Source organism: Saccopteryx leptura, chromosome 1 (genome assembly GCF_036850995.1).
Source record: "Saccopteryx leptura isolate mSacLep1 chromosome 1, mSacLep1_pri_phased_curated, whole genome shotgun sequence".
NCBI classification, from domain to species: Eukaryota; Metazoa; Chordata; class Mammalia; order Chiroptera; family Emballonuridae; genus Saccopteryx; species Saccopteryx leptura.
The window spans coordinates 223,853,232-223,870,959 of record NC_089503.1 but is presented as its reverse complement, the minus strand read 5'-3'; the positions used below and the strand labels follow the sequence as shown (position 1 = coordinate 223,870,959).

General features: G+C 37.1%; 1 protein-coding gene across 2 annotated transcripts in view; it reads right to left on the bottom strand.

The window, feature by feature from the left end:
* MARCHF1 (membrane associated ring-CH-type finger 1) overlaps nt 1-17,728 on the bottom strand; it is an 833,928-nt gene that overhangs the window by 811,019 nt on the left and 5,181 nt on the right. The window lies entirely within an intron of this gene.

The window sequence follows — 17,728 nt, the reverse complement described above, 5'->3', positions numbered from 1 at the left end:
GGGGGTGGCGGGCCTACAGACAGACCACACCTAGGGAACACAGAGGCCACAATCAGTGGATACCAGTGGACAAAACCTTCTTTTACACAGATAAAATGAGAAAGCAGAGAAATGCAACACAAATGAATCAAGAGAAATCCCCAGAAAAGGACCTGAATGAGCCAGAAATAACCAAATTACCAGATGCAGAGTTTAAAAGAACAATTGTTCGGATGCTCAAAGATCTTACAACAATAGATAGATGGTCATTAAGAACACCTAAATAAAGAGAGAGCAAATATAACAAAGGACATTGAAATAATAAAAAAGAATCAGTCAGAAATGACAAATACAATATCAGAAATGAAAACAACAATGGAAAAAATTAAAAGCAGATGGATGAAGCTGAGAATTGAATCAGCAAGTTAGAGGACAAGAAAAATGGAGGCACAGAAGTGGAGCAGAAAAAAGAAAAGAGACTCAAAAAGTCTGAGGAAACTCTAAGAGAGCTCTGTGATAACATGAAGAGAAATAAAATCTGCATCATAGGGATTCCTGAAGAAGAAAAGAAAGAACAAAGGATAGATACTTTGTTCAAACATACCATAGCTGAAAACTGCCCTCAATTAAGGCAGGAAAACATCTCACAAGTTCAAGAAGCACAGAAAACTCCATTAAAGAGAAACCCAAAGAAATCTACACCAAGACACATCATAATTGAAATATCAAAGCTAAGTGATAAAGAAAAAATATTAAAAGCTGCTAGAGAAAAAAAGGCTATCACCTACAAAGGAGTCCCCATAAGGATGACTTCCGACTTCTCAACAGAAACACTTGAGGCTAGAAGGGAATGGCAAGAAATATTCAAAGTAATGCAGAACTAGAGCTTACAACCAAGACTACTATATTCAACAAGGCTATTGTTTAAAATTGAAGGAGAAATAAAAAGCTTTCCAGACAAAAAAAGAACTCAAGGAATTCACTACAACCAAACCAAGGCTGCAAGAATGCTAAGGGGCCTGTTGTAAAAAGATCGAAGGGGAAAAGAACATAGCAAAAAAGGAATACAGTTTTAAAGAATAAAATGGCAATAAATAACTACATATCAATAGTAACCTTAAATGTAAATGAATTAAATAATCCTATCAAAAGACATAGAATAGCTGCATGGATAAGAAAATAGGACCCAAACATATGCTGACTACAAGAGACACACCTTAAAACAAAAGATGCACATAGACTGAAGATAACAGGAAGGAAAAAATATTTCATGCAAATGGAAATGAAAAAAAAAGCTGGGGTAGCAATACTTATAACAGACAAAATGGACTTTAAAACAAAGGCTATAGTAAGAGATAAAGAAGGTCACTACATAATGATAAAGGGAGCAATCCAAAAGAAAGATATAACCATTATTAATATCTAGGCACCTAATATAGGAGCACCTAAATATATATATATAAAGCAGACTTTGATGGATTTAAAGGTCAAGATCAACAGCAATATTATAATAGTAGGGGATTTCAATACCCCATTAACATCAATAGTAGATCCTCAAGAAAGAAAATTAACAAAGAAACAGCAGTCTTAAAAGACACACTAGAGCAACTCGATTTAATAGATATATTCAGAACCTTTCACCCTAAAGCAGCAGAATACACATTCTTTTTAAGTGCTCATGGTACATTCGCTAGGATAGATCACATGTTAGGGCACAAAAACAGCCACAACAAACTTAAGGAAATTGAAATCATATAGAGCACTTTCTCTTATCACAATGGCATAAAATTAGAAATCAACCACAATAGAAAAACTGAAAAATACTCAAACACTTGGAAACTAGATACCATGTTATTAAATAATGAATGGGTTAACAAAGAGATCAAAGAAGAAAGAAAAAAAATTCTAGAAATGAATGATAATGAGCATACATCAATTCAAAATTTATGGGACACAGCAAAAGCAGTCCTGAGAGAAAAGTTCATAGCATTACAGGCATACCTTAAAAAGCTAAAAAGCTCAAATAAACAACTTGAACTTGCATCTAAAAGAACTAGAAAAAGAACAGCAAGTAAAGCCCAGAGGTAGTAGAAGGAGGGAAATAATAAAGATCAGAGTGGAAATATATGACACAGAGGCTGCAGAAACAATACAGAGGATAAATAAAATCAGGAGCTGTTTCTTTGAAAAGGTAAACAAGATCAATGAACCTTTAACCAGACTCACTGAGAAAAAAAGAGAGAGGACTCAAATAAATAAAATTAGAAACGAGAGTGGAGAAATAACAACTGACACAACAGAAATATAAAATATTGTAAGAAAATACTATGAAAAACTGTATGCCAAAAAACTGGACAACCTAGATGAAATGGACAAATTCCTTGAAACATATAATCTTCCAAAAATCAATTAGGAAGAATCAGAAAACCTAAACAGACCGATTACAATAAATGAGATTGAAACAGTTATTTAAAAATTCCCAACAAAGAAAAGTCCTGGGTCTGATGGCTTCACAAGTGAATTCTACCAAATATTCAAAGAAGAACTATCTCCTATTCTTCTCAAGCTATTTCAAAAAATTCAAGAGGAAGGAAGATTTACAAGCTACTTTTATGAGCCGAGCAAATTCTGATTCCAAAACAAGGCAAAGACAACATGAAGAAAGAAAATTATAGGCCAAAATTATACCCCTGATGAATTTAGATGCTAAAATCCTCCACAAAATATTAGCAAACCAGATCCAGCAATATATGAAAAAATTCATACACCATGATCAAGTGGGATTATTCTTGGAAGACAAGGCTGGTACAATATTCACAAATCAATCAATGCAATTCAACACATAAACAAAAGGAAGGAGAAAAACCACATGATAATTTCAATAGATGCAGAAAAAGCATTTGATAAAACCCAGCACCCATTCATGATCAAAACTCTCAGTAAAATGGGAATACAAGGAACATACCTCAACATGATAAAGGCCATCTATGACAAACCCACAGCCAACATCATACTCAATGGGCAAAAATTTTAAAAATCCCCTTAAGATCAGGCACAAGGCAAGGGTGCCCCCTTTCACCACTCTTATTCAACATAGTTCTGGAAGTCCTAGCCACAGCAATCAGACAAGAAAAAGAAATAAAAGACATCCAAATTGGAAAAAAAGAAGTAAAATTATCATTATTTGCAGATGATATGATATTGTATATAGAAAACCCTAACGTCTCAGTTAAAAAAAAAACTACTGGACCTGATAAATGAATTCAGCAAGGTGGCAGGATATAAAATTAATTCTCAAAAATCAAAGGGATTTTTATACACTAATGATGAACTGTCAGAAACAGAAATTAAGGAAGCAATCTCCTTCACCATTGCAACCAAAAAAATAAAGTACCTAGGAATAAATTTAACCAGGGAGATTAAGACTTGTACTTAGAAAATTATAAAACATTGATAAAAAAAAATCAGGGAAGATACAAACAAGTGGAAGCATATACCATACTCATGGTTAGGAAGAATAAACATCATTAAAATGTCTATATTACCCAAAGCAATTTATAAATTCAATGAAATACCAATTAAAATACCAATGACTTATGTCAAAGATATAGAACACATATTTCAAAAATTTATATGGAACCAAAAAGAACACGAAAAGCCTCAGCAATCTTAAAAAAGAAGAATAAAGTGGGAGGTATTACACTTCCGGATATCAAGTTATACTACAAGGCTATTGTACTCAAAACAACCTGGTACTGGCATAAGAACAGGCAGACAGATCAATGGAACAGAACAGAGAACCCAGAAATAAACTCACACTTTTATGGACAACTGATATTTGACAAAGGAGGTAAGAGCATACAGTGGAGTAAAGACAGCCTCTTCAACAAATGGTGTTGGGAAAATTGGACATCTACCTGCAAAAAAATGAAACTAGACCACCAACTTACACCATTCACAAAAATAAACTCAAAATGGATAAAAAGACTTACATGTAAGCCATAAAACCATAAGTATCTTAGAAGAAAACATAGGCAGTAAGCTCTCTGACATCTCTCGCAGCAATATATTTGCTGATTTATCTCCATGGGTAAGTGAAATAAAAGACAGGATAAACAAATGGGACTATATCAAACGAAAAAGCTTTTGCACAGCTAAAGATAATAAGAACAGAATAAAAACACAAACTACACAATGGGAGAACACATTTGACAATACGTCTGATAAGGGGTTAATAACCAAAATTTATAAAGAACTTGTAAAACTCAATACCAGGAAGACAATCCAATCAAAAAATGGGCGAAAGAAATGAATAGACACTTCTCCAAAGAGGACATACAGATGGTCAACAGGCAGATGAAAAAATGCTCAACATCACTAATCATTAGAGAAATGCAAATTAAAACCACAATTAGATATCACCTCACACTAGTTAGAATGGCACTCATCAACAAAACAACACAGAATAAGTGCTGGCAAGGATGTGGAGAAAAGGGAACCCTCCTGCATTGCTGGTGGGAATGCAGAGTGGTTCAGCCACTGTGAAAAACAGTATAGAGATTCCTCAAAAAGTTAAAAATCAAACTGCCTTTTGACCCAGCTATCCCACTTTTAGGAATACACCCCAAGAATACCATAGCACTGTTTCAAAAGGAGAAATGCACCCCCATGTTTATGGCAGCATTGTTCATAATAGCGAAGATCTGGAAACAGCCCAAGTGTCCATCAGTGGACGAGTGGATTAAAAAGCTTTGGTACATATATACTATGGAATACTACTCAGCCATAAGAAATGATGACATCTGATCATTTACAAAAACATAGATGGAACTTGATAACATTATCTGAGCGAAATAAGTAAATCAGAAAAAACTAAGACCTATATGATTCCATACATAGGTGGGACATAAAAATGAGACTCAAAGATGTGGACAAGGGTGTGGTGGTTACGGGGTGGGGAGGAGGAGAGGGAGGGTGGGGAAGGGGAGAGGCACAAAGAAAACCAGTTAGAAGGTGACGAAAGACAATTGGACTTTGGGTGATGGGAATGCAGCATAACCAAATGTCAAAATAATGTGGAGATGTTCTCTCAGAACATATGTACCCTGACTTATCAATGTTGCCCCATTAAAATTAATTTTAAAAAAAGAAATAAAAGACATTCATATCAGGAGAGAAGAAGTAAAGGTATCAGTTTTTGCAGATGACATGATCCTATATATAGAAAACCCCAAAGACTCCACCAAAATACTATTAGAAACAATAAACCATTATAGTAGTTGCAGGATACAAAATCAGTATACAAAAGTCTGCTGCATTTCTATATGCCAACAACAAAACTACAAAAAATAAACTCAAAAAAATAATTTCTTTTACAATTACAACCCAAAATTATAATGTACCTAGGAATAAACTTAACAAAGGATATGAAGGACCTATATACTGAAAACTATAAAACATTTTTGAAAGAAATTGAAAAAGACAATGAAATGGAAAAATATTCCATGTTCATGGATTGGAAGAATCAATACAATTAAAATGGCCATATTACCCAAAGCAATATACAAATTTGATGCAATCTCCGTCAAAATCCCAATGTCACCTTTCTTATTGATTTTAATTTATTGTGTTTACTCAGATTCTAGGGTTGCCTTGAATGCATCTCCTCTCCCCCTTATTCCCTCAACATCACCCTTGCCCCCCTCCCTATAGCACCTTCCCCCCTTCCTTTCAGGTTTATCCCATCCTATCATCCTCTTTTCCTCTATCCTCTTTTCTTCTGGTCCTTTTGATCTCTCCTCTGTCTTAATTCCGTTCCTCAGTTCACATTATTCATTGGATTCCTCAAATGAGTGAGGTCATATAATATTTTTCTTTTTCTGCCTGGCTTATTTCACTTAGCATAATAGTTTCCAGGTCCATCCATGTTGTTGCAAAAGGTAAGATTTCCTTCGTTTTCATGGCCCCATAGTATTCCATTGTATATATATATCACAGCTTTTTAATCTATTCATCCACTGACAGTCACTTGGACTGTTTCCATATCTTCGCTATCGTGAACAATGCTGCCTGGCCCTGGCCGGTTGGCTCAGCGGTAGAGCATGGGCCTGGCGTGCGGGGGACCCGGGTTCGATTACCGGCCAGGGCACATAGGAGAAGCGCCCATTTGCTTCTCCACCCCCCTTCCTTCCTCTCTGTCTCTCTCTTCCCCTCCCGCAGCGGAGGCTCCATTGGAGCAAAGATGGCCTGGGCGCTGGGGATGGCTCCTTGGCCTCTGCCCCAGGCACTAGAGTGGCTCTGGTCACAACGAGCGACGCCCCGGAGGGGCAGAGCATCGCCCCCTGGTGGGCAGAGCGTTGCCCCTGGTGGGCGTGCCGGGTGGATCCCGGTGGGGCACATGCGGGAGTCTGTCTGACTGTCTCTCCCCATTTCCAGCTTCAGAAAAAAAAGAAGAAGAAGAAAAAAAAAAACAATGCTGCCATAAACATGGGGGTGCATTTCTCCTTTGGAAACAGTGCTATAGTGCTCTTGGGGTATATTCCTAAAAATAGGATAGCTGGGTCAAAAGGCAGTTCAATTTTTAATTTTTTGACGAATCTCCATACTGTTTTCAACAGTGTCTGCACCAGTCTGCCTTCCTGCCAGCAGTACAGGAGGGTTCCCTTTTCACCACATCCTCACCAGCACTTATTCTGTGTTGTTTTGTTGATGAGCGCCATTCTAACTGGTATGAGATGATATCTCATTGTGGTTTTAATTTGCATTTCTCTAATGATTAGTGATGTTGAGCATTTTTTCATCTGCCTATTGGCCATCTGTATGTCCTCTTTGGAGAGTTGTCTATTCATTTCTTTTGCCCATTTTTTTATTGGATTGTTTATCTTCCTGGTAATGAGTTTTACAACTTCTTTATAAATTTTGGTTATTAACCCCTTATTAGAAGTATTGTCGAATGTGTTCTCCCATTGTGTAGTTTGTGGGTTTGTTTTTTTTTAATTTTTTTAATTTTATTTTTTTAATGGGGTGACATCAATAAATCAGGATGCATATATTCAAAGATAACAAGTCCAGGTTATCTTGTCATTCAATTATGTTGCATACCCATCACCCAAAGTCAGCTTGTCCTCTGTCACCTTCTATCTTGTTTTCTTTGTGCCCCTCCCCACCCCCTTTCCCATTCCCCCCCTCCCCCCCGTAACCACCACACTCTTATCAATGTCTCTTAGTTTCACTATTATGTCCCACCTACGTATGGAATAATACAGTTCCTGGTTTTTTCTGATTTACTTATTTCGCTTCGTATCATGTTATCAAGATCCCACCATTTTGCTGTAAATGTTCGATGTCATCATTTCTTATGGCTGAGTAGTATTCCATAGTGTATATGTGCCACATCTTCTTTATCCAGTCATCTATTGATGGGCTTTTTGGTTGTTTCCATGTCCTGGCCACTGTGAACAATGCTGCAATAAACATGGGGCTACATGTGTCTTCTTCTATGTACTTAATTGTTTCAGGTCTTATGTTTAGATCTTTGATCCATTTTGAGTTAATTTTAGTACAGGGGGACAAACTGTAGTCCACTTTCATTCTTTTGCATGTGGCTTTCCAGTTTTCCCAGCACCATTTATTGAAGAGGCTTTCTTTTCTCCATTGTGTGTTGTTGGCCCCTTTATCAAAAATTATTTGACTATATATATGTGGTTTTATTTCTGGACTTTCTATTCTGATCCATTGGTCTGATTGTCTATTTTTCTGCCAATACCATGCTGTTTTGATTGTCGTGGCCCTATAATATAGTTTGAAGTCAGGTATTGTAATGCCCCAGCTTCATTCTTTTTCTTTAGGATTGCTTTGGCTATTCGGGGTTTTTTATAGTTCCATATAAATCTGATGATTTTTTGCTCTATTTCTTTAAAAAACGTCATTGGAAGTTTGATGGGAATTGCATTAAATTTGTATATTGCTTTGGGTAATATAGCCATCTTGATTATATTTATTCTTCCTAGCCAAGAACAAGGTATATTCTTCCATCTCATTATATCTTTTTCGATTTCCCTTAACAATGGTTTATAGTTTTCATTATATAAGTCCTTTACATTCTTTGTTATGTTTATTCCTAAGTATTTTATTTTTTTTGTTGCAATCGTGAAGGGGATTATTCTTTTGAGTTCCTTCTCAGTTGTTTCATTGTTGGCATATAGAAAGGCTATTGACTTCTGTATGTTAATTTTGTATCCTGCGACCTTACTGTATTGGCTTATTGTTTCTAGTAGTCTTTTTGTGGACTCTTTGGGGTTTTCGATGTATAGGATCATATCATCTGCAAAAAGTGATATCTTTACTTCTTCTTTTCCGATATGGATGCCTTTTATTTCTTTGTCTTGTCTGATTGCTCTGGCTAGAACTTCTAGTACCACATTAAATAAGAGTGGAGAGAGTGGACAACCCTGTCTTGTTCCTGATTTAAGGGGGAAAGCCTTCAGTTTAGTGCCATTTAATATGATGTTAGCTGATGGTTTATCATATATGGCCTTTATCATGTTGAGATATTTTCCTTCTATACCCATTTTGTTGAGAGTCTTAAACATAAAATTGTGTTGTATTTTACTGAAAGCCTTTTCTGCGTCTATTGATAAGATCATGTGGTTTTTGTTCTTTGTTTTGTTGATATGGTGTATTACGTTAACCGTTTTACGTATGTTGAACCATCCTTGAGACTCTGGGATGAATCCCACTTGATCATGATGTATTATTTTTTTAATATGTTGTTGTATTCAATTTGCTAGTATTTTGTTTAGTATTTTAGCATCTGTATTCATTAGAGATATTGGTCTGTAGTTTTCTTTTTTTGTGCCATCCTTGCCTGGTTTTGGTATGAGGGTTATGTTGGCCTCATAAAATGTGTTTGGAAGTATTGCTTCTTCTTCAATTTTTTGGAAGACTTTGAGTAGAATAGGAACCAAGTCTTCTTTGAATGTTTGATAAAATTCGCTGGTATAGCCGCCAGGCCCTGGACTTTTATTTTTGGGGAGGTTTTTAATGGTTTTTTCTATTTCTTCTCTACTGATAGGTCTGTTTAGGCTTTCTGCTTCTTCTTGACTCAGTCTGGGAAGGTTGTATTGTTCTAGGAATTTATCCATTTTTTCTAGGTTGTTGAATTTAGTGGCATAAAGTTTTTCATAGTATTCTACAATAATTCTTTGTATATCTACGGTGTCTGTGGTGATTTCTCCTCTTTCATTTTGGATTTTGTTTATATGAGTTCTTTCTCTTTTTTCCTTGGTAAGTCTTGCCAAGGGTTTGTCAATTTTGTTGATCTTTTCAAAGAACCAACTCCTTGTTCTATTAATTTTTTCTATAGTTTTTCTGTTCTCTAATTCATTTATTTCTGCTCTGATTTTTATTATCTCCTTTCTTCGGCTGGTTTTGGGTTGTCTTTGTTCTTCTTTTTCTAGTTCCTTAAGGTGGGAAGTTAAGTGGTTCACTTGGGCTCTCTCTTGTTTGTTCATATATGCCTGAAGTGATATGAACTTCCCTCTTATCACTGCTTTTGCTGCATCCCATAGATTCTGATATGTCGTATTGTCATTTTCATTAGTCTGTATATATCTTTTGATCTCTGCACTTATTTCTTCTTTGACCCTTTCATTTTTTAGAAGTATGTTGTTTAGTTTCCACATTTTTGTGAGATTTTTTTCCTCTTTTTTGCAGTTGAATTCTAGTTTCAAGGCTTTATGATCAGAAAATATGCTTGGTACAACTTCAATTTTTCTGAATTTGCTGATGTTGTTTTTGTGGCCCAACATATGGTCAATTCTTGAGAATGATCCATGTACACTGGAGAAAAATGTATACTCAGTCACTTTGGGATGAAATGTCCTGTAGATGTCTATCATATCCAGGTGCTCTAGTGTTTTGTTTAAGGCCACTATGTCTTTGTTGATTCTCTGTTTGGATGACTGATCTAGAGCCGTCAGCGGTGTATTGAGGTCTCCAAGTATTATTGTGTTTTTTTCAGTTTTTGTTTTAAGATCAATAAGTAGCTGTCTTATATATTTTGGTGCTCCTTGGTTTGGTGCATATATATTAAGAATTGTTATGTCTTCTTGATTCAGTTTCCCCTTAGCCATTATGAAATGGCCATTTTTGTCTCTGAGTACTTTTCCTGTCTTGTAGTCAGCATTATCCGATATGAGTATTGCTACACCTGCTTTTTTTTGGATGTTATTTGCTTGGAGTATTGTTTTCCAGCCTTTCACTTTGAATTTGTTTTTATCCTTGTTACTTAGATGAGTTTCCTGTAGGCAGCATACAGTTGGATTTTCTTTTTTAATCCATTCTGCTACTCTGTGCCTTTTTATTGGTGAGTTTAATCCATTTACATTAAGTGCAATTATTGATACTTGTGAGTTCCCTATTGCCATTTTATATCTTGCTTTCTGTTAGTTTTGTGTCTTGTTTGATTCTTCTCTTTTGTTTTTCTATCTTTTGTTTTTATTTGGTTGTATTCCATACATCTTTCCTCTGTTGCTATCTTTTTTATCTCATGTGCTTCTGTGGTGGTTTTTTCAATGGTGGTTACCTTTGAGTAATGAAAAGGGTCCCTACCCTGTTCATTGTAGAGATCTATTTTGTGAGTACTTTTGCACTCCATCGTCCTTTGCTACTGTTAATCTCCATCTTCTCCCCCTCTTTCTTTTTGTTGTTGTCACAGTTTAAATTTGGTTTTATTGTGTTCTTTTTGGAGCTTTTACTTGTGGCTCTGTTTTTTTTTTTTTCTTTGTATCTGATTGGAGAACCCCCTTTAGTAATTCCTGGAGTGGGGGTTTTCTGATGATAAATTCCCTCATCTTTTCTGTATCTGTGAATGTTTTTATTTCTCCTTCATATTTGAAGGATAGCTTTGATGGCTATAGTATTCGTGGCTGAAAGTTCCTCTCTTTCAGGACTTTAAATATTGGGGTCCACTCTCTTCTAGCTTGTAGAGTTTCTGCTGAGAAATCTGATGATAACCTAATGGGCCTTCCTTTATATGTTGTATTCTTCTTTTCTCTGGCTGCCTTGAGAATTTTTTCTTTGCTGTTGGTTTGTGTCAATTTCATTATGATATGCCTTGGAGTAGGTTTGTTGGGATTAAGAAAACTCGGAGTTCTGTTTGCTTCTTGAAATTGAGGCTTTAGTTCTTTCCACAGGCTTGGGAAGTTCTCATCTATTATTTGTTTGAGTATGTTCTCCATCCCATTTTCTCTCTCTTCTCCCTCTGTTATACCTATTATTCTTATGTTATTCTTTTTGATGGAGTCAGATAATTCTTGTAGGGCTATCTCATTTTTTTTTATTTTTGAGTCTCTTTCTTCTTCTCTCTGCTGTGCCTCAAGTTGCTTGTCTTCTATTTCACTAATCCTCTCTTCTATCTGACCTGTTCTATTAGCTAAGCTTGTTACTTCATTTTTCAGCTTGTGAATTGAGTTTTTCATCTCTGTTTGGTTTGTTTTTATAGTTTCAATTTTCTTGGACATATATTCTTTGTGTTCATTGAGTTGTTTTCTGAGCTCCCTAAATTGTCTTTCTGTGTTTTCTTGTATATCTCGGAGGATTTTTAGGATTTCTATCTTGAATTCTCTGTCATTTAGCTCCAAGGTTTCCAATATATTAAATTTTTTCTCCATAGATTTTTCCTCATCTAGCTGTGTTACCTCTTTTGTATCCATGATATTCGATTTCCTCTTCCTTAATGGCATCTGAGGGTGGTTTTGTTGATAGTATTAATGAGATTTAATAAAGAATAAAAAGTTAAAAAAATAATTAAAAAAATAAGAAATCGAAAATAGTTGTTTTTTTAAAAAAAAATTAATAATGAAATAAAGAAAAATAAAATAAAATAAAATTTTTTTAAAAAAGGAAATAATTCCCCCCCTCCTTTTTTCCTCTCCTCTCCTCTCCCCTCTTTCTTGAGAAAATCTTGTGGTGAACTGTGAATTATAACAAACAATGCCTGTGATGGAGGGTCTGAATTGGGGAAAAGTAATAAAGGGGCAAAAAAAAAAAGCGTATGGACCCACAAAAAGCAAATAAGGAAAAAATTTGGGTCAAGAATAAAATAATTTGCTTTTAGGTGTTGGTTGTCTAAGAGTTATGATGAGAGGAATAAGAGGAAAACAGAAAAATGGGGGGACAAATTAAAAAATTACTATTGTATTTAGTGGAATAAGAACTAGATAAAATGGAAAGCCAGGGATGGGAGCACTGCTAGTGAGTTAAAAAGGTGAAGTAAAACCCCCCCAAAATGCCACAAACATAAGTTTGAGTCCCAGATAAGATAATTTGTTTGTTATTGAGGTTTGAATGAGAGGAGATGTAAAGGAGAAAGGAAGAAGCTAATATAGAGGGAGAAAAGAAAGAGAGAGAGAGAGAAAAGAGGGAACCACTAATAGAAGAAAAAAGAAAGGAGAGAGAGAGTTAAGGGTTTTGGAGTGCAACCCTCATAGAGAGAAAGAAAGAGAAGAGAAAAGATAATGGGAGATGTAACACTTATGGGTAGTGTAGTTCAAGGAGAGGAGAGAGTAAGACCGGCAGAGAGTTAATCGGCCAAATTGGAGGAAGAAAAAAAGTATCAAGAATGAAGATAAGAGAAACAAACGAACAAATATAATAAAATGGGATAGGTTATAAAGTCTGCAGATTATTCTTGATTTTGAGAGGTTATCTTCTTGCTTTTTCTTTTCTCTCCCTCTTCCTGGTCGGTGACTCTGTACTCTGGGTTCTGCCCCTTTGGCACGCTCAGGTAGAGGTTTGCAGTTGATAAGTCTCTATGGCAATGTCATGTATTGTGCTTTAGTCTTGTTGGCAGTCGAGGCTATTAGCATTTATAGGCTCCGACAGTGAGAGAGTCCGTGTTCCTGGAGCCTTTCTCCTAGTCTTTCCTTCCTCAATTAGTAGCCTGATAAACCAGCGATGGGGTTGCTGCTGCCTCTGCCTGGATAGTAAGAGGCTCAAAGAGCTGGCAACTCCCCACTCTATTTCCACTCAGCACAGGGCTCTGGGTAAGGCTCAGTCAGTCAGAGCTGCTAGCATAATCAGGCGGGCTTTCCGCCCACTCAAAGACCTCTGGCTCTGTCTGCCACTCTGTCCGGTAACACAGGCGGGCGCCCACTTCCGGGGCGCTTGGAGGAAACTCTCACTCACTGGCTGCGCGCGCAGACCAGGATATCCGGCCAGCAGTCTCACGCTCTGAGTGAAACCCCCAACCGCAGGGAAAAGTTGCAGCGTTGGAATTGAGTCTCCCTCCGTCCCCATGTGCGGCTTTTGCAAGGCGCTGGGGCGGCCCGAGATTCCGCTTTGGCCCACACAGAGGCCCCTGACTCTGCCCCTCTGTGCGATAACACGGGTGCGCACTGCCGAGGCACTCGGAGGAATCTCTCATTCACTATCTGCGCGCGCAAACCCGGATATGAGGCCGGCCGCGTTTCCCTCTGAGTGAAACCCCCAGCAGCACGGAAAATTTCCACCATTGGAATTAGTTCTCACTCCCTCCCGTGCGTGGCTTTCCCAGGGCGCTGGGGCTGCCCAGAGACTCTGCCCTCAGCCCACAGAAAGGCCTCTGACCCTGCCTCTCCGTGGGGCAACACGGGCACCCACTCTTGGGGCCTAGGAAGAAATCTCTCGCCCACTAACTGCGCACCAACCAGGAGACCGGGTAAAATGGCCGCCCTGCTTGTCTTTCTTTGTTTGGGTTTGGCGCGAGTGTTAGCTTGTATTGCCCGGGTTGCCACAGGATCAGTTTTTCCTCGGCTTGGATCTCCGTGCCACAGCCTGGTTCAGCCGTTTGTGCCGTGGCCTGGATCTATTCACCCCCTTTGCCCGCCTCAGTTTCTATATTCACAGTTACCAGAGAAAGCCACCCTGTTTAGGTTAGTGAGGAAGGCGGAGCATTTCTTACTCCCTATTTCCTTCGGGATTTGGTTATATATTTAGCCAATTTTTCACTCGACCATACCTTTGGGTGTATTGCGAGGCATCTGGAGGCTCCAAGTATAGGTGTTTCTGTTTCTGGTTGAAGATCTTGTTGAGTTTTGGGGGAGATTTATCGGAATCGCTTCCTACCCCGCCATTACTCTGACGTCATCTCGTAGTTTGTGTTTTTATTCTGTTCTTATTGTCTTTAGCTATGCAAAAGTTTTTTATCTTATACTTCTTTTTTTACAGAGACAGAGAGAAAGACAGGAATGGAGAGAGATGAGAAGCATCAATCATTGTTCTTCTTTGTGACACCTTAGTTGTTCATTGATTGCTTTCTCATATGTGCATTGACTGTGAGCCTTCAGCAGACCGAGTAACCCCATGCTCTAGCCAGAGACCTTGGGTCCAAGCTGGTGAACTTTGCTCAAACCAGATGAGCCCGCGCTCAAACTGGCATCCTTGGGGGTCTCGAACCTGGGTCCTCTGCATCCCAGTCTGATGCTCTATCCATTGCACTACCACCTGGTCAGGCTGTTCAAAACCTTTTCAGTTTGATATAGTCCCATTTGTTTATCCTGTCTTTTATTTCACTTGCCCGTGGAGATAAACCAGCAAATGTATTGCTGCGAGAGAACTCGAAGTGCTTACTGTCCATGTTTTCTTCTAAGATGCTTATTGTTTCACGGCTTACATGTAAGTCTTTTATCCATTTTGAGTTTGTTTTTGTGAATGGTGTAAGTTGGTGGTCTTGTTTCATTTTTTTGCAGGTGGCTGTCTAATTTTCCCAACATTTGTTGAAGAAACTATCTTTACTCCATTGTATGCTCTTACCTCCTTATCAAATATCAGTTGTCTATAAAGATGTTGGTTTATTTCTGGGTTCTCTGTTCTGTTCCATTGATCTATATGCCTGTTCTTATGCCAGTACCAGGCTGTTTTGAGTACAATGGTCTTGTAGTATAACTTGATATCAGGAAGTGTGATGCTTCCCACTTTATTTTTCCTTTTCAAGATTGTTGAGGCTATTTGTGTTCCTTTTTGGTTCCATATAAATTTTTGGAATGTGTGTTCAATATCTTTGAAGTATGTCATTGGTAGTGTAATAAGTATTGCAATGAATTTATAAATTGCTTTGGGTAGTATAGACATTTTAATGATGTTTATTCTTCCTAACCATGAGCACGGTATATGCTTCCACTTGTTTATATCTTCCCTGATTTCTTTTATCAATGTTTTATAATTTTCTGAATACAAGTCTTTAATCCCCTTGGTTAAATTTGCTCCTAGATACTTTATTTTTGGGGTTCCAATGGTGAAGGGGATTGTTTCCAAATTTCTCTTTCTGACATTTCATTGTTGGTGTATAAAAATGCCTATGATTTATGAGTATTAATTTTATATCCTGTAACCTTGTTGAATTCATTTGTCAGATCCAGTTGTTTTTTGACTGAGACTTTAGAGTTTTCTAATTACAATATTATATCATCTGCAAATAATGATAGTTTTACTTCTTTTCCAATTTGGTTGCTTTTTATTTCTTCTTCTCATCTGACTGCTGTGCCTAGGACTTCCAGGAGTATGTTGAATAAGACTGGTGAAAGGAGGCACCCCTGCCTTGTTCCCAATGTTAAGGGGATTGCTTTTAATTTTTGCCCATTGAGTATGATGTTGGCTCTGGGTTTGTCATTGATGGCCTTTATGATGTGGAGGTATGTTCCTTGTATTCCCACTTTGCTGAGAGTTTTGATCATGAATAGGTGCTGGATTTTATCAACTGCTTTTTCTGCATCTATTGAAATTATCATGTAGTTTTTCTCCTTCCTTCTGTTTATGTGATGTATCACATTGATTCATTTGCAAATATTGTACCAGCCTTGCCTCCCCAGAATAAATCCCACTTGATCATGGTGTACAATATTTTTCATATCTTGCTGGATCCGGTTTGCTAATATTTTGTTGAGGATTTTAGCATCTAAATTCATCAGGGATATTGGCCTATAATTTTCTTTTTTTATGTTGTCTTTGCCTGGTTTTGGAATCAGAATAATGCTTGCCTCATAAAGGAGCTTGGAAATCTTCCTTCCTCTTGAATTTTTTGAAATAGCCTGAGAAGGATAGGCGTTAGTTCCTTTTGAATATTTGGTAGAATTCACCTGTGAAGCCATCTGGCCCAGGGCTTTATTTGTTGGGAGTTTTTTGATAACTGTTTTGCTCTCATTTGTTGTAATCGGTTGGTCTAGGCTTTCTGATTCTTCCAAATTGATTTTTAAAAGATTATATGTTTCAAGAAATTTGTCCGTTTCATAAAGGTTGTCTAGTTTTTTGGCATACAGTTCTTCATAGTATTTCCTTACAATCCTTGGTATTTCTATTATGTCAGTTTTTATTTCTCCACTCTCATTTCTAATTTTATTTATTTAAGCCCTCTCTCTTTTTTTCTAGGTAAGTCTGGCTAAAGGTTCATCGATCTTGTTTACCTTTTCAAAGAACCAGCTCCTGGTTTCATTGATCCTCTGTATTGTTTCTTTAGCCTCTATGTCATTTATTTCTGCTCTGATCTTTATTAGTTCTTTCCTTCTACTACCTCTGGGCTTTACTTGCTGTTCTTTTTCTAGTTCTTTTAGATGCAGGGTTAAGTTGTTTATTTGAGCTTTTTCTATCTTCTTAAGTTATGCCTGAAATGCTATGAAGTTCCCTCTCAGCACTGCTTTTGCTGTGTCTCATAAATTTTGAGTTGTTGTATGCTCATTATCATTGTTTCTAGGAATTTTTATTTTCTTCTTTTATTTCATTGTTAACCCACTTGTTATTTAATAACATGCTATTTAGTTTCTAGTGTTTGAGTATTTTTCAGTATTTCTGTTGTGGTGGATTTCTAGTTTCATGCCACTGTGATCAGAGAAAATGCTTTATATGATTTCAATCTTCTTAAATTGTTGAGACCATTTTTGTGCCCTAACATGTGCTCTATCCTAGAGAATGTACCATGATTTTGCTGTAGATAGTCTGCCTACTGCATGTTGAGAGATAGTCACCATCTGGAGACTTGTCTCAGTCTAGTGCAGGGGTAGTCAACTTTTTTATACCTACCGCCCACTTTTGTATCTGTTAGTAGTAAAATTTTCTAACGACCCACCAGTTCCACAGTAATGGTGATTTATAAAGTAGGGAAGTAACTTTACTTTATAAAATTTATAAAGCAGAGTTACAGCAAGTTAAAGCATATAATAATAATTACTTACCAAGTACTTTATGTTGGATTTTCACTAAGTTTGGCAGAATAAATCTTTATAAAACAACTTACTATAGTTAAATCTATCTTTTTATTTATACTTTGGTTGCTCCACTACCGCCCACTATGAAAGCTGGAACACCCACTAGTGGGCGCTAGGGACCAGGTTGACTACCACTGGTGTACATAATGTGATTCAGTAGAATCTGCTCTCTTTCTATAACAAAACTTCTGTGATTTTTTTAAATCAAATTCGTTTAGAGTTAGCTGGAATGCCTGAGCCTGTAGGCTAGGACTACTGACTCCAGTTTTATCATGAAGTAATGATCTTGCACCTATTTTTGTAACGGGTGTAAAATAATGACCCATTTGAGCAGACAGTTATGGTGGTATAACTCGCAGTAGACCAACAATACCACCAAAAACTAGAAAAGCCAGAAATAAGGGTGAAATTCCCTTAAAAATTACTGGAGAGCTTCTAAGGAAGCCAAGACTAGAAGCTATAAGATTCCAGATGGAGGGTGCATCAGAGCTGGAAGCTGAATATGTGAGGAC